This window comes from Psammomys obesus, unplaced genomic scaffold, assembly GCF_907164565.1.
Source record: "Psammomys obesus unplaced genomic scaffold, mPsaObe1.curated_primary_1811, whole genome shotgun sequence".
Lineage (NCBI taxonomy): Eukaryota > Metazoa > Chordata > Mammalia > Rodentia > Muridae > Psammomys > Psammomys obesus.
The window spans coordinates 2,451,299-2,466,561 of record NW_026592666.1 but is presented as its reverse complement, the minus strand read 5'-3'; positions in this window follow the sequence as shown (position 1 = coordinate 2,466,561).

Here is a 15,263-nt window from a genome sequence, read left to right as displayed (position 1 = left end):
CCTGCCACTGCCTCCCTGAGTGCTAGGATTATAGGTGTGTGCCACTGTGTCCAACTATTTCTTTTATTTTATGTATAAGTTTTTTTTTTTTTTTTTTTTTTTTTTTTTTCACATCTATCTGTGTACTACAATGAATACAGTGTCTGTGGAAGTTAGAATGGGGCATCAGATGCCTTCCAATTGGAGTTACAGATGGTTGTGAACCATCATGTGGGTGCTAGGAACTGAACCCAGGTCCTCTGCAAGAGTAGCAAGTGTTCTTATCCACTGACCCATCACTCTAGTCTTGATCCTCTTTCCTCTTACCACTTTGGTGTATTTTGGAAGCATGATGATAAAAGTCACATGCAAAGGATGATGAAACAAGGATGGATTATGAGTGCTGCATGAACCTGAGTTGATAATCTCCGGGATATGTGAAGTGAAAAACCACAGCAAAAACACTGAAATATCATATGGAGAGGGGGTCTGTAAGGCACAGGGGTATACCAAAAGTCATTTAAAACAATTTAATGACGATATAGCAAAGGGAATATATTAGTCAGGACTTTCCAGAGAAATACAGTCAATAGGAGATTTCTAAAATGGTTTATTTTAATAAGTTGGCTCACACAACGGCAGAGGATGGAAAATCCAAATTTTGCCCTGTTGATGTCCTGGTTCCTGCTACACTTCTAAGAAAAGCTGATGTCTTCATTTAAAGGCTGTCTGCCACACAGGGGGATTCTCTCCTGTTTGGGAGTGGGGAAATCAATCTTTCGTTGAGCCCATCCACAACATGGGCATTGTCTGTTTTGCTCATTCTATGATTTGAATGTTAGTTTCATCCAGAAACTATTTCATAAAAATATCTAAGATCATGTTTCACTAAGCATTTGAGCATCTTATGGCCCAGGTGGGTTGCTGGTACATATAGTTAACCATCATTGGAACTATCAGGGGACCTCCAGGGACTAGAAGAGGTGGAAAGTTTAAAGGTCTAAGTAAAAAAAAAAAAAAAAAAAAAAAAAAAGCTTATAGAAATAATCTCCTTTGACTGTATGGAAGCATCACCTGTCAATAAAAATCTAATGGCCTGTTAGCAGAGGCAGGAAATAAGCAGGTGGGAGAGAGAGAGAGAGAAAGAAAGAAAGAGAGAGAAACACTCTGGGAAATAGTCAGAGGAGGGATTCGTCTTGGGATTCTGAAAGAGGTGAACAGGTGAAACTGAGCAGAGGTAACCAGACACGTGGCAGAACTAAAAATAAAATAAATGGGATATTAGTTATGAGCAAGTCAGGAAACACACCTAGTTATATTGGTCTAGGCTTTCGTAAATATATTTAAGCCCCAGAGCCGTTATTTCAGGGGCCGGGGTGTGGGAGGAAAACATGCATTTATGTGTTCAATGGAGACATAAGTGCTTGACTTATAGAAGACAGATGGCCTCAGATGATTTGTGGCTATAAAGGAAGGCCACCACAAGACCTATATGCAAGCAAGTGGGGGCGGTGAGTACCCAGCGAGGTAAGGAACAATGTGGAAAATAAGTGTGTGGCTCCTCTATATCTAAGCGAGACAGCAGAAGCACTTGAGTGTTGCTGTACCTGCAGTTAGTCTCTGGGGACGCAGAGCAGTCCTGAGATTATCAGTGGGATGCGACATTAAGGTCAACCTGTACTCCTTAGTCATGTAAGCCACACTTTGAAAATAGTCTCTCTGTCAAGTTATTTCTAAAAAGCTAGTATAGTATAATCAAGCTATTCATCAAATGCAATCCTATCTTTTACAAAAAGTGACTATTGACTGATTTTTGTTACTGAATTTTAATTCTTTGATTAAATGGACACAATGGATAGTTTTTTTTCTCAATTAAAACAAACAGTGACATTTACCAAAAGCACACAATTTACTTTTTTTTAATAAATAAGTCCTTTTTTTCATTTTTAAAGATTTTATTTATTTATTTCAAGTGAGTGCTCCATCTGCATGTATGCCAGGATGCCAGAAGAGAGCATCAGACTCCAGTATAGAAGGTCATGAGCCACCATGTGGTTGCTGGGAATTGAACTCAGGACCTCTGGAAGAACAGACAGTGCTCTTACCAGCTGAGTCATCTCTCCAGCCCCACACAGTTTACTTTAACAAACACTTATCAAATGGCTCCATATCATTCTTATATTTTTGGTTGTGAGCCTAGCCTTTAACGGCTGAGCCATCTCTCCAGTCCCCTATCATTCTTAATAAATTTTCTCATTGAGACAATACAACCAATATATGAAAATAGGTTGTGTTTTTCTTTCAGAAAATGGAAAAGGAATATCTTTATATTCCAGTAAAAGAAGTTAAAGAAATATTTACATAATATTTATTTTAAGAAGAATTAAATTACCACCTTTGTTCTGAGATTGTGTTTAAAGTTCCATCTCTAGCCGGCATTATTGACTGAGGTGTTTCTAACGTGGAGTTTGGTCTGTGGATGGATGACAAAGCTCCAGCTTTTATGTTGCTTCTTAGAGATGACTGGGGCAGAGGTCTGGTTCATTTCTTTTGTAGCAATCAATACATGGGAATATCTGGGTGTTTAAGGTTCTGGCTGGTTCCTGGGGACTAGAGTTTGGCTGAAGAATGAGCAGGTTGCAGCTCTGGTTTACTTGATGCAACTGATAGGCCCTGGATGCTGGCCATTTTGCTTGTGGAAAAGGAACAGTGTTCTTCATGGCTCATAAGCACCAGTTTTCCTACAGCATCTGGATATAGACGCAAGCTTCAAACCCTCGTGGATCCATACTGTAGACAGTATCTGATAGACTAGATGCCTTTAGGGGAAGAGAAGGGAGGGGGGTTATACCTCTGAGGTTAACCACTACCTTGAATTTTCTTAAGGTCAGAGATTCACTTCTGTCTGTCATAATCTGTCCATACCCAAGTTCTAAAGTACAAATACAGATTCAGTGACCCTTTCCAAAGGTAGTGACCTCATACTCCATGAGTGGTTGCTCTTTCGACTGTCATAGAATACCTATCACTTTATTTTATTGATGCCTATATGTTATGCACTCAATAAAAACAGCCATGGTTCATCTTTGATTTTTAACTAAATCCATTTGTGATCCAAAGGCCAACCAGTGACATTTGGGCTTTGCATATTGGGTCATCAGAATGATATTACAATAAAGAAAAAGAAAACTTAAACAGGGAAATATATTACAGGGCCAGAAGTAAGGAAGTAAGGGAGACAGTACAGTTCCACATGGACGTGTGCACGCGAATGTGTATGTTCACACACAACATGCATGCGTGCCATGCGGTTGCTCCTGGAATCAATCAAGGGAATTCAGAGTGAGGGCCAAGGGAGGGAATGTTCCCTATGCTCAGAGAACATTGAGAAATAGAAAGCTTTTCAACATAGGGAAGCATGGGTTGCACACTGAAGCTTCCTGACTATTCTCTGGGGAAATTAGAGCCAAACAGAAGAATCACAACATATTCTTCTAAGTTTTCCATTTTTTTTTTTGTCTGTCATTGGGACATGAAGAAGTAGAACAAAGATAATAATTATTATCTTTTTTGTTTTTGCTTTTCATTCAGCAACTTCTAAATAATCAGGGAGTAGGGGGATGTTGTCAGTTTGTTGTTATTGAGAATGGTAAGGTTGTTGTCATAGAAAATACCCATAGTTGGCAGGAGATGGCACTGAAAGGAATTTTGATCTTTTGTGCCTCCTCAGTAGGCAGTAAAGGAGATTTCAGAAGGCTGTGTTAGGAGGAGGCAGGTAAGGTGCCTGAGAAATGTTCATTCCTCACCAAGGATTAGAGAGGATGATGCTTTCCACATTGCATGAACCAAAGCATAGCGTATGTTAATTTGGCAGGAATTCCAGGACAGCATCTGGGATGGGGGATGGTGGGTCTGGGTGTGATGTTTTTCAGGGAGCATTTGAATTACTAGAGGCAAAATTGCATACATTTGAGGCCTAAGGGGATTGAGATGGAAACACTTTGAAAACCACTGAGGGAAGGTAGAACAAAGTTTTGACTTAACAGCTTTGCCCAGAGTAAATCTTGAATGTTTTAGTTCTTCACTGTTTCATATATTGCTGTAAATGCTTGCTGTATGCTAAGACTTGCAAGCTCTTAATAAATATTAACTGTTTTATACTCCAAGCTGGGAGGCGGAGGCTACTAACAGTATTACTATTAAACAGGTGAGAAATCTGAGTTGGAAGAAAGGATTTGAGAAGATGATGTCTACAGCTGCTATGGTTTGAATGTTTTCCCCAGAATTCATGAAAACTGAATTCATAAATCCTTGTGCTGATGATACTTGGACATGGGGACATTGGGAGATAATTCAGGTTGCAGGATTTGCAGGGCCCCCATTGTAAGTGGTACTGATGCCTTTATAAGAAGAGAGACTCAAGCTAGCAAACCCTGTCTGTCTTGGCAAATGATGCTACCTGCTATGGCTCAGCAAGATGTTAGCTAGCATATGCTCTTGAACTTAACAGTCTCAAGAAACATAGCCAAAGAAATTTCTCTTCTTTATAAAGTCCAGGTCTCAGGTATTCTGTTATAGCAACAGAAAACAGATTATGATCGTAGCTCTTAGACTAAATAAATACTCTATATATGATGATTTGATTCAAAACTGTCCCAAATGGCAGCATTCAGAGAAGCACAATTGTTCTTATGCTTTATCTTAACTTTTATTTTAAGAGAACCTGGTAATAATGACTTAGATGTGTCGCCTGGCTGTCTTAAATGTATCTGTGCTCATTTGTGCCATTTGTGATAATTACCTTCATCCATGGTAAAATAGATGGCATTTCTTCCAGTGTTAACTTGTTCATTTCTGTGTGGAGTCTGACACGTCACTCTTTCAATAGTTCCTCATCTACAAAGTGTAAAGACTTGTAGACTATCTTGTCATGCTTTTTACAAAGTGTGTAGATTTTTGAAGCAAAGTAACACAGAGACTATAATTTAGTAAAGGGTTATGGAACACTTAATATCTGCTATGCTTTGGGTTAAATACTCCCAAATATTTACTCACTTAATCTTTATCCTACACTTCTGACATACTTGCCATTATTGCCTTTAAAACAAAAAAAGTCTGTTGGCTACATCTAGGAGTACTAGATCCTCTCCATGCTTGATCCTTAGTTGGTGCATCAGTCTCTGCAGAAACTCGGGTCAGATTTTTTTTAAGCTTTGTCGGTTTCCTTGTGGGGCTCCTGTCCCCTCCATTTCCATAAGACTCCCTGTGCTCTGCCCAAAATTTGCCTGTGATTCTCAGCCTCTGCTTTGATCCACTGTTGGGTGGAGCAGCTCAGTCTCCATTTGGGTCTCTAAGTAAGGGGAGCAGGAGCTGTCTCTGTCATTAATTTGGTTGCCTGCTCTTTGATCAGTTGCCCCTGGCGATGTGGCCTTCCCAGGCCACAGAAGGAGAGGATCCAGGCAGTCCTGATGAGACTTGATTAAGCTAGGGGCAGATGGCAAGAGAGAACTCCCTCCTTCAGTGGACTAGGAGAAAGGGATAAGGGGGAAGAGAGAGGGAGGGTGGGACTGGGAGAATTTGAGGAGGAAGTTACAAATGGGATATACAATGAATAAATTGTAAAATTTAAAAAAATATTAAAATTTTTTTAAAAGTCTATATGAACTGAGTATCAAAGAAGAAATCAGAAAAAATGAGAAACATTAAAAACAGAAAACCAAGAACCTAGAAATAAGCAGAGCCAAGATTTAAGCCAGCACACTGACTACAGCATTAGAATCCTGATGTGTATTCATTTCATAGCTTGAAGACAAAATGTTCTCATGCACAAATAGCACCTTGCACAAAGTAAGAACAGTAAAGATTACCTACTGAGTATTTTCAGGATGTTTGCAATTATTGTGCCTTATTATTATTTTTTTATAATTTAGTTTATTAAATTAAAAAAAACCCTAAGCGTCCATCTGGGGATACATTCAGTTGGCACAGGGCTTGTACTGGGCTAGTAGTCCCTGGCACTACATAAAACTGGACATGGAGATATGTGCCCCTGATCCTAGTACATGGAAGGTGCAGGCTGGATGATCACAATTCTCAAGGTTATCCTGAACTACATAGTGAGCTTGAGGCCACACTAGCTTGTGCTACATAAGACTTTCAAAATAAAACGAAGTATTTAAAATACATACAGAGGGTATATATCCTATACTGAGTTTTCACAAGTTAAACACTTCCATTAATCAGCACTTAGATTAAGTATGAAAACGATGCAAGCATTAAGACCTGGCTTCAGATCCCCAAGACCCTATAGCTGGGAACAGCAACATATGCCTATAATCCTGGTGTTGGTCCTGGGAAGACATAAATAGGAGAATTGCCGGGGTTTGCTGTCCCGCCAACCCAACTGAATGAGTAAACCCTAAAGTCAATGATAGAACCTGTCTCAAAAAGTAAGTGGGGAACACTTGCGGAATACACACACTGTTGACCTCTGATGTACACACACAAACACACAGACACACACAGAGACATATAGAAACACACAAACAAATACACGGAAAATGCCACTTGAAGACGTGGTTGACCCCCAAGGTTGTTTGAGAATCTGTTATCTGACTATTTTTGCCTTCCCTTGTTTTGTATTTTATAGAAATGGAATCGTAGAATTTAGTATTTTGTGTGTCAGACTTCTCCTACTAAAATTATGTTTGTATAATTATTAAAACATAATCGTATGCAATCAATCTTGTTCATTCTTATTGTAGTTTTTTCTGTAGCACTTTGTGCAAATGTACCTTAATCTATTGGTCCATTTACAATAAGCAGGCATTTGGCCAGCTTTCTGTTTAGGGCATGTTCCAATAGCTTTGCCTTACAACAATGAATCCTCTTAACTACAGCAAAGACTGGGCTTGCAAGACATTCCCAGTGGTGCAGCAGTGGTTCAAACATCATGAGGTAAACAACCACTTCTTTTTTTTTTAACTTTATTTCAGCTTATTTACTTTACATCCCAAGGGTGCTCTCTCCCTCTTCTCTTCTCCTCCCAGTTCTTCCTGCTGTTCCCCTCCTTCCCCCTTCCACTCTTCCTTTCCCCTTAGAAAAGGGGAGCCCCTCCCCCTTATCAACCCTCCCCAACATCAATTCACATCAGGACTGAGCATATCCTCATCCCTGAGGCCAGACAAGGCAGTCCTGACAGGGAGAATTGATCCAAATAGAGTTCATATTAGAATAGAATAGAGTTCATATTAGAAACAGCCACCCCTCTCCCCTCCACTCGCCAGGTGACCCACGTGAAGACCAAGCTGCCCAAAGGTCATATATGTGCAGGGGGCCTAGGTCCAGGCCATGCATGTTCCACTTGTGCTGTCTATTACATTTCCCTTTCTGAGTGACATTCTGGCACCCTTTCTTGGGCCCTCCTTGCTCCTTGGCTTCTTTGGGTCTGTGGACTGTAGGTCTAATGTTACTTATAAGTGAGTACACACCATGTGCATTTTTCTGGGTCTGGGTTACCTCATTCAGGATGATCTTTTCTGGTTCCTTCCATTTGCCTGCAAATTCCATGATGTTTTTGTTTTTAGCAGCTGAGTAGTATTCCATTGTATAAATGTACCATAATTTCTGTATTCATTTTTCAGTTGAGGGACATCTAGGTTGTTTCCAGTTTATGGCTATTATGAATATGTATTCATATTATGAATATAATATTTTGAATATTCATATTATGAATATTATTAATATGAATAAAGCCTCTATGAACATAGTTGAGCAAATGTCCTTGTTGTATGGTAGAGCATCTTTTGGGTATATGCCCTGGAGTGGTATAGCTGGGGCTTGAGGTAGTGCTATTACCAGTTTTCTGAGAAAGGGCCAGAATGAATTCCAGTGAAACAACCATTTCTAACACATGTCTTTGTTGAGCAGAAGTTAGTTACTTTTATTAAGTACTACGTAGATAATGTATCATAATGCTTAGTTAGAAGAAATTTAAAAAGAAGATCATGAGTTTTGTGTGTTAAAAAACTGATATCATGAGAGACAAAATATGGTAAAGATGTGAAAATCAGAACTTACCCGAGGTAGCCCTCATCCCTCTGCTTCAGGCCCTATCGTGTGAATCTATATCTTGAAAAAAAAAATAAAAATAAACGATGCACTCGGTAGCTCACAAATAGCAGAAAGGATGATGGGCAACCTTAGCTTTAGTTAATATTTCTGTGGATGAGAATTTTAGGGCAGCTCTGAGGTGAGGGACATACACAGCCAATAACAGTGCAAAGTACGCTGATCATATGCCATGCTAATCTACGGGGCAGGATGAAATTCAAGACTGCTGAAAGCTCACCCATTTATGTCACTATAGAGCACAAAGATGAGTAGAGAGCAGACTAAATAATTTTGGGTAAAGGCAGTTGGTAATAAAACCATGGCTACACTTGTAGATAGTTCTAGTCTGACAGCTCATGTGTTGTTCATATGACAATGAACCACATGACGGGAGGACAGGGCAATGTGCTCCTGATATTTTAAACTAAATGTAGCTTACTAGCAGATTTTCCCAGAAGAAGTTTGTATTGGAAGAGACAGTGAATAGAAAAGCAGAATAGCTAAAGACAGAAAAAAATTGCTGAAAGCCAAGATTTGAGCTTTTAGACTTTGCAGTTTTTGGAAAATCAGAGATTTGAAGGGATGAGTATTGGGGGAAATATTCCAGGTCAGACTTGTTGAACAGATCATGTCAGTTTACATTTGTTTTAATAGTGAGAGAAAGTGCACAGCCATATTTGTCAAGCTGACTAGTATATTATTCAGAAATAGCTCGCTAGAATAAATACCACTGTAGAAGAGTGTGGAAGAGGCATCTCACCTTCCACAAAGAAATGACAGAGACAGAAGCCTAATTTTGTCAAAATTCAAGTATGAAGGATAGATTTTTTTTAAAAGAAAACAATGCCTTAATTTTTTTTTATAATTTGGGATTATAATTAAATTATTTCCCACTTCTGTTTCAAGCCTCTCTATGCCTCATACCCACCTTTTATAACCATGGCCCATTTCTTTGTTGTTACTTTTAATATATATATATATATATTCTTAAATACATAAATACAACCTGCTCAGTCTGTGTGATGTTACTTCTACTTCCAAGTTTTCAGGGCTGACCATGTGGCATTACATAGCCAATCTGTGTACTCTTCCTGGGGAACACTTTCCTTAGTTGCCTGTGGTTCTCTGTTTAGGGTTGAGGTCTCTTGAGATTTCCTTGATCCACCTTAGCATATCTATTGGTGTCATTCTTGTTCAAGGATGTTTAGGCAACCATGTTGGTGAGATTTCATGTGTAGCTTCTGACATTTCTAGGAGACACAATCTCACAACAGATTCCTGGTTTCCTTGTCTCTTGGATAAGACTGTTGGTTGCTTCTCTCCTTTGGAAGCTTGCATGATGCCTTCTTGTACCATGACAGCTGGTCTTTAGGGAGAAGACTTTCAGGTCAGATCAGGCTAGAAACCTCTGGGCCTTTTGTCTGAAGTGCATGATGTCTTCAGAAATAAGGACTTTTATTTCATCTTATGGGAGGTGGCAACCAAAGGCAACAGCAATAGTCTATAGTATCTTGGGAATCACTTGGGCAAACTTGATGAATAATTCAAGAGATCTTCTCATGCCTGGTGCTAGGAGACTTCACAGATACTTGCTTAATTGTGTTCACTGATGCTCTAGTGACAATAGTTATGAAATGAAACAGCCTAAATGTTTTTCAACTGATGAATGGATAATAAAAATGTGGTACTTATACAGTATTCAGTTGTAAAGAAAAACGAAGTCATGAGATTTGCAGGTAAACATACAAAAACTGAAAAGATCGTATTGAGTAAGGTAACCCAGACCCATAAAGACACTGTGTGTTCTCACTAACCTGAGGCCCCTAGCTCCAACTCATGAGATGTGAGTATATAACCCGGAGTAAATGCAAAAACCAGGAAAGCAAAAACAGTCTATGTAGGAGGAAGGTGGGGGCAATAAAGTTATCTGAAGGGGGAAATGGGAAGAATGGAGTGGGTTCTAATTTAGGAATGGGGAAGGAGATATAGAAGGAGAAAGGAGGATAAAGTAAGAGCTAGGACGTCTGAAAAAGTCATAATCATACTACTATCTACACACAACACCGATAATACATGTAAGTCAGTGTATGAATATATGTATATAGTTTAAATTAAATTTCCCTACCTGGCCCAGCAATGCTTCCTCTCCCCTAAGACAACCCTTTTTGTCTTTAACATTTGTTTATTGTAATAATCAATAGAAAAATATTTCTACACACACATACAAAATTCAGTACCATAAACATTCACCCACCTTCTTTTATTATATTTCCTTCTAACTCCCAGCCACCACTATTCAAAAGTCCCCAGTAATCTCTCTTCTATTTTCAGGATGACTTTTTTGCTATTGTCATTTCCACATATGGGAGGGGACAAGTTATCCTTATCTATCTGCACCTGGCTTATTCTAGCTAACTTGATATCTTCTAATTTCATCCTTTTTTTGGGGGGGGGGAATGACAAAATTTCATTTTTCTGTATGAATGACTAATACCTCATTATGCGTGTATGTTACTTCACTCATCTGGTGACAGGCACCAGGCTGCCTCCATTTTGCAGCTGTTATGAGTAGTTGTATGGAAATAGTATTTGACTTCAGTGTATGCCAACTTGATTTTTTTTCCACCTTCGGGAAGTCAGAAAAGCCAATAAAGGTTTAGGAGAAATTTAGTATTTAGAGAAACTAGAAATTTGTCTAGCTGGTCATTTCAAACATCAGTGAGACAAGTAAGTTTCCATTCATTATGGATTACCCAGTCTCAGGTATTGGATTATAGAAGAGAAACCAAACTATTATTATACTCAGACAAAATTTTATATTTAATTTAGTGAAGTAATTGACAGTTCTTATGATAGAATAGCTCATTTCTTTGAAATAGGGAGAAAAAGAAGTATCGAAAAATGAAAATAAAAGTAAATGCAGGAGGAGAAGGTTGTTGCCTTTCCGGGTGATCTATAGGACATTGTAAAGTCAAGTTCTGGCTTAAGAATAATAGACATAGCTTATACACTGTGATCTATACTACCGTGTCTAATCTGGAACATTTCCTGGCTTCGGTAGCTGTGACCGTCTGGACTTGGTTTATTTTAAATATATATTTTCTTCCACTAAGCTTTTCTAGATTTTAGCTATTTCTCTAAAAAGTGCCCCTTGGCTGAACTGTGAAATGGAGGAAAAATAATGAGACTCATAATACTTTGGCATGGGACACTGATCCATTAATGAATATTAAAGAGTTGTTGTGAAATTGTGTCTTAAGAACCTGCCCTCAAATATGTGGGAAAGCTCCCATTCAGCTCACAAAGGCCTGTTTTTCTGCTCCTAATTCTTTAGTTGGGAGGGAAATTATGCTCTGAATGTATCTGGCACATATGAGCGTTTGTGACACATAACTGCATTCTTTGAGGTCTTCGGTGGGTAAAAGAGAGAAATGATTAAAGCATCCCTGGGGAAATAAAACAAACTCTTTGAGTCAGAAAATTACCCACAAATAGAGTGTGTTCAAAGGGACTTTTTTTTGTATGGTAAATAAAACTATGTATTTTTTTCATGCAAAGTAATAGACTGTTGCAATGTATAATTTAGCAACTCGTCTCTCCCACTAAACGTTGGGAAGTATTCCTGCCTGTTTCTTAGAACTTTCACTGTTCCTTTTTCTTCTGAAGGCTGTTGTTGTGAACATATGTGTCAAAGATGCTTTATGTGCCTCAGCATAAGTCTTGGTCCATGTTGTTATTCAAAATTTTACTTCTATGAGAACTACATCAAAAACAAATTTATGAGTTGACATGGCCAATTGACAGGAGGAGTTTCTGATTGTTAATAAACTTACCTCACTCACTTCTGCACCATTTTCTACTTAAATGGTTTTAAACCTTAGTATTTCACATGAAGACTGTTCAGTTGAAACCAATCAAAAAAAGTAAATTAAAAATACAGAGTGAACATTAGTTTTTTTTTTACTCTGAAGACAACATATAACATAGAAATACAAATTACATTTCAGACAGTTGGTGTAATTTTTATGCTTTGAATGAGCATTTTTCTAATCAGCAGCATTTAAGTTGCAGAAGCCAATCACATAATATTTCCAAGCCATAATAACATGCATTCAAGTGATGTTGAAAACTGTTTAGAGAAGTAGCTTCTAAGGAAGAGAATGTAATCTAAACCTTGGAGCGTCCATTTTTGTTTTCCTTAAATTATAGTGTCTGAAAAAATATACTGAAGTGAGCTTTGAAATAATATTAACGAATATGAAAGAATATTTTGGAAATGTTCAAGAAAATAATGATTGGTTGAAGGAAAGTGTAAAACATAAAGACAGGAAAACTGTATGAAGGTTGGTTTAAGTCAATAAAAATAAGCATGAGAAAACAATGATGAACAGTTATAATTATTGCCTAAAGTTATTATTTTGTTGTACTGTTGTTGTTCCAAAGAAAAAGGCTTGCTTCCAATATGAAATAAGACAAAAGAACTCTTCTCTTTAGCCCTCCTCCCTGCCTTTCTTCTTTCCCTTGCTTTCTCTGCTTCTCTCTTGGTTCCAAGCTCTTGAACTTACCTGACTCACCATGACTAAGGTCTGGTTATGTAATTAGCATGCCAGCTTTCCTGCTCCTATGGATCTAGGAACCTGGTGGGAGGCCTCTGTACATAGACACAAAAGAGGTTGCCCTTGAACTCCACCCATGCCTTTGTTGACTTTTCAGGTTCACACTGGGTTATTTCTTTCAGTGTTCTATTGCTTTTGGAACATTTGTAGGGGATGATATAAATATGTGACTTAAAAATTTCACAAACTTTTACCTTTATTTTGACATCTTTTTGTCCTTTCCTTTCCTTTTTTTTTTTTTTTTTTTTTCATGAATGAGAGACAGAGTTGAGTTGAGATAAAGATGTGGTTTGTAATTCTTTCTTGAAAGAACATTAGACATTTGGAGCCAGGCTCTGACTGGAGCTGTTTCTGAAGAACACAAAGGACAACTAGAAGGATTTCCCACCCATTTAGTTCTCACTTCAGCGCCATTAGGGTCCAAGCTATTTCTGGCTTCTGTCAGCTTTGTCAAACTGTTGTGGCAAAAAGCCCACAGATGCAAATTATTAAACATTTGACCACAAGGAGAAAAGAGGGGACAGGCCAGACAGAAGCCAAGGATGGTTATGCTTTTTTTTTTTTTTTTACTGTTGTTTTTTGATTTTGAGATAAGATCTTGCAATATGCCCTCCCTGGTTGATCTAGAACTGTGTAGACCAGGCTGATCACAGACTTGTAATGATCCTCTGCCACTACTTTTCTCATGCTGGATTTTTCAGGCATGCATTACCATGTCTAGGACTATATGTTTCATGTATATATTATGTATGTATGCATCTATGCATTAGGTATGTATGTATGTACATTTGTTTGCATGCGTGTTTGTATGTGTATATGTAGGGATGCATACATATTAATATATATGAATACAGGCATGAACATGTCCAGGGTGCCCATATGGTCAGAGGATAGCCTGGGGTGTTTGGTCCTAACCCTGTACTGTGTTTGAAGCAGGGGATAAGGTCTCCTTTTTGTCCCCTTCCAAGCAACATTGACCAGGCTAGTCAACCTATGAGTTTCTGGGAATTCTCTCATTTCTGTTTCTAGTCCTCCCATACGAGTATGGTGATTATAAGCATTTGTTACGCATCCAAGCTTTATATAGAATCTTTGGATTTGAACTCAGGTCTTCATGCTTGGGCAGCAAACACTTTTTCCTACTGACCCATCTTCCCAGCTCCCTATACTTCTTACTACAGTCTCTTTTTATAAATGAAAATAAAATAACATTCTCCTAATATTTCTGTGTTGCTTTTAGATTCAAAGCCTTTGCATCTACAAATAAAAAAAAAAAAACTCATGACAGACATTTAAAAGATTCAAGTCTACATTTTGATAAAATGTGTAATGAAGGCCAAGAATATACAGAAATATATACAGGCCAAGAATATAATATAAAATTTAATAGACACATTAAAAATAAGAAAATTTGCATTAAATGATGTAAAATATACTCATAAGAAGGTATTTAGCTTTATTTTAAAATTTAAAACAAAATGTACAAGAGTTACCTTAATAAACTGAAACTAATATAAAAAATAAAAAATTTAATTAAAAAAAGTTACCTTTTCTCCCAGAAAACAGAGGGACTGAGGTATGAAGGAGACTTCTGTAGCATTGTAATCAATGTCCTTTGATTTGAAACCTTCCCTACTGAAGAAGCCCATCAAGACTCAGGAAATAAACAAAACTGGCAAGGCTAAGGCAGGGAACAACTCACAAATCCCAGGAAACTGCTAAAACTTACAAAACTTACAAGGCATCTCTCCAAGTTGGGAAAGAGGCGACTATTGTCAGTTAACTGCCAGTAAGTCATGAAAAGTGCTCCAAGGTTTTAGCTTTTAAGAACTGTCATCCGTGGTGGGGTGAACTTTTTGGTGATGTAACTTTTTTCTTTGTTTGAGTCTTCAGTGTTGCTGTAAGCAACCCCTCATGCACTCCTGTAAATAACCTCAATGATCTCATGAGTCACTAAACTAGACTAAGGTGGAGTGCTTTGTTGGTTTGTCATCAGTGCCTTATCTAGGGTAAATGGATGTTTGTCCTCACCTGCCAGGAAAATTTACACAACATAAATTAAAATAACCTTTGAACACATGAAATTGATTTCTGTGGATTATGATGGGGAGGGTTGCTTTTATGCATCAGTGGAGATAATAGTAGCATAGACCACAAAGAAGGATATAGTAGTTTTTTTTTTTTAAAATAGTGCTGACAAAAATAAATCTATGCAAATACTAAGAAGAGGAATTTTTCATTTTGGGACGAGTAGATTGGGTAAAGAACAATTTCTTAAGGTAAGGATGGGAAGAGCAATAATCTAGGATGTTGCTTGACACTTTTAGTAATGTGTATAGTCATCCATTTATGCAATACATGTACTTATTAACTTTTTAGTGTCTATCAGGCGATGTGCCGGGCTTACTAAGGGTATTGTGCAATTAAAGATTAAGCAATACATGAGAAGTTTGAGTAGACAGGATTGGTGAAAGTCGGTTCAGGTCTACTGATCTGTGTGTAGATTTCACTTTTAGACAGTTTGCTTAACTTTTTGCCTATACTTTTGGATTTATT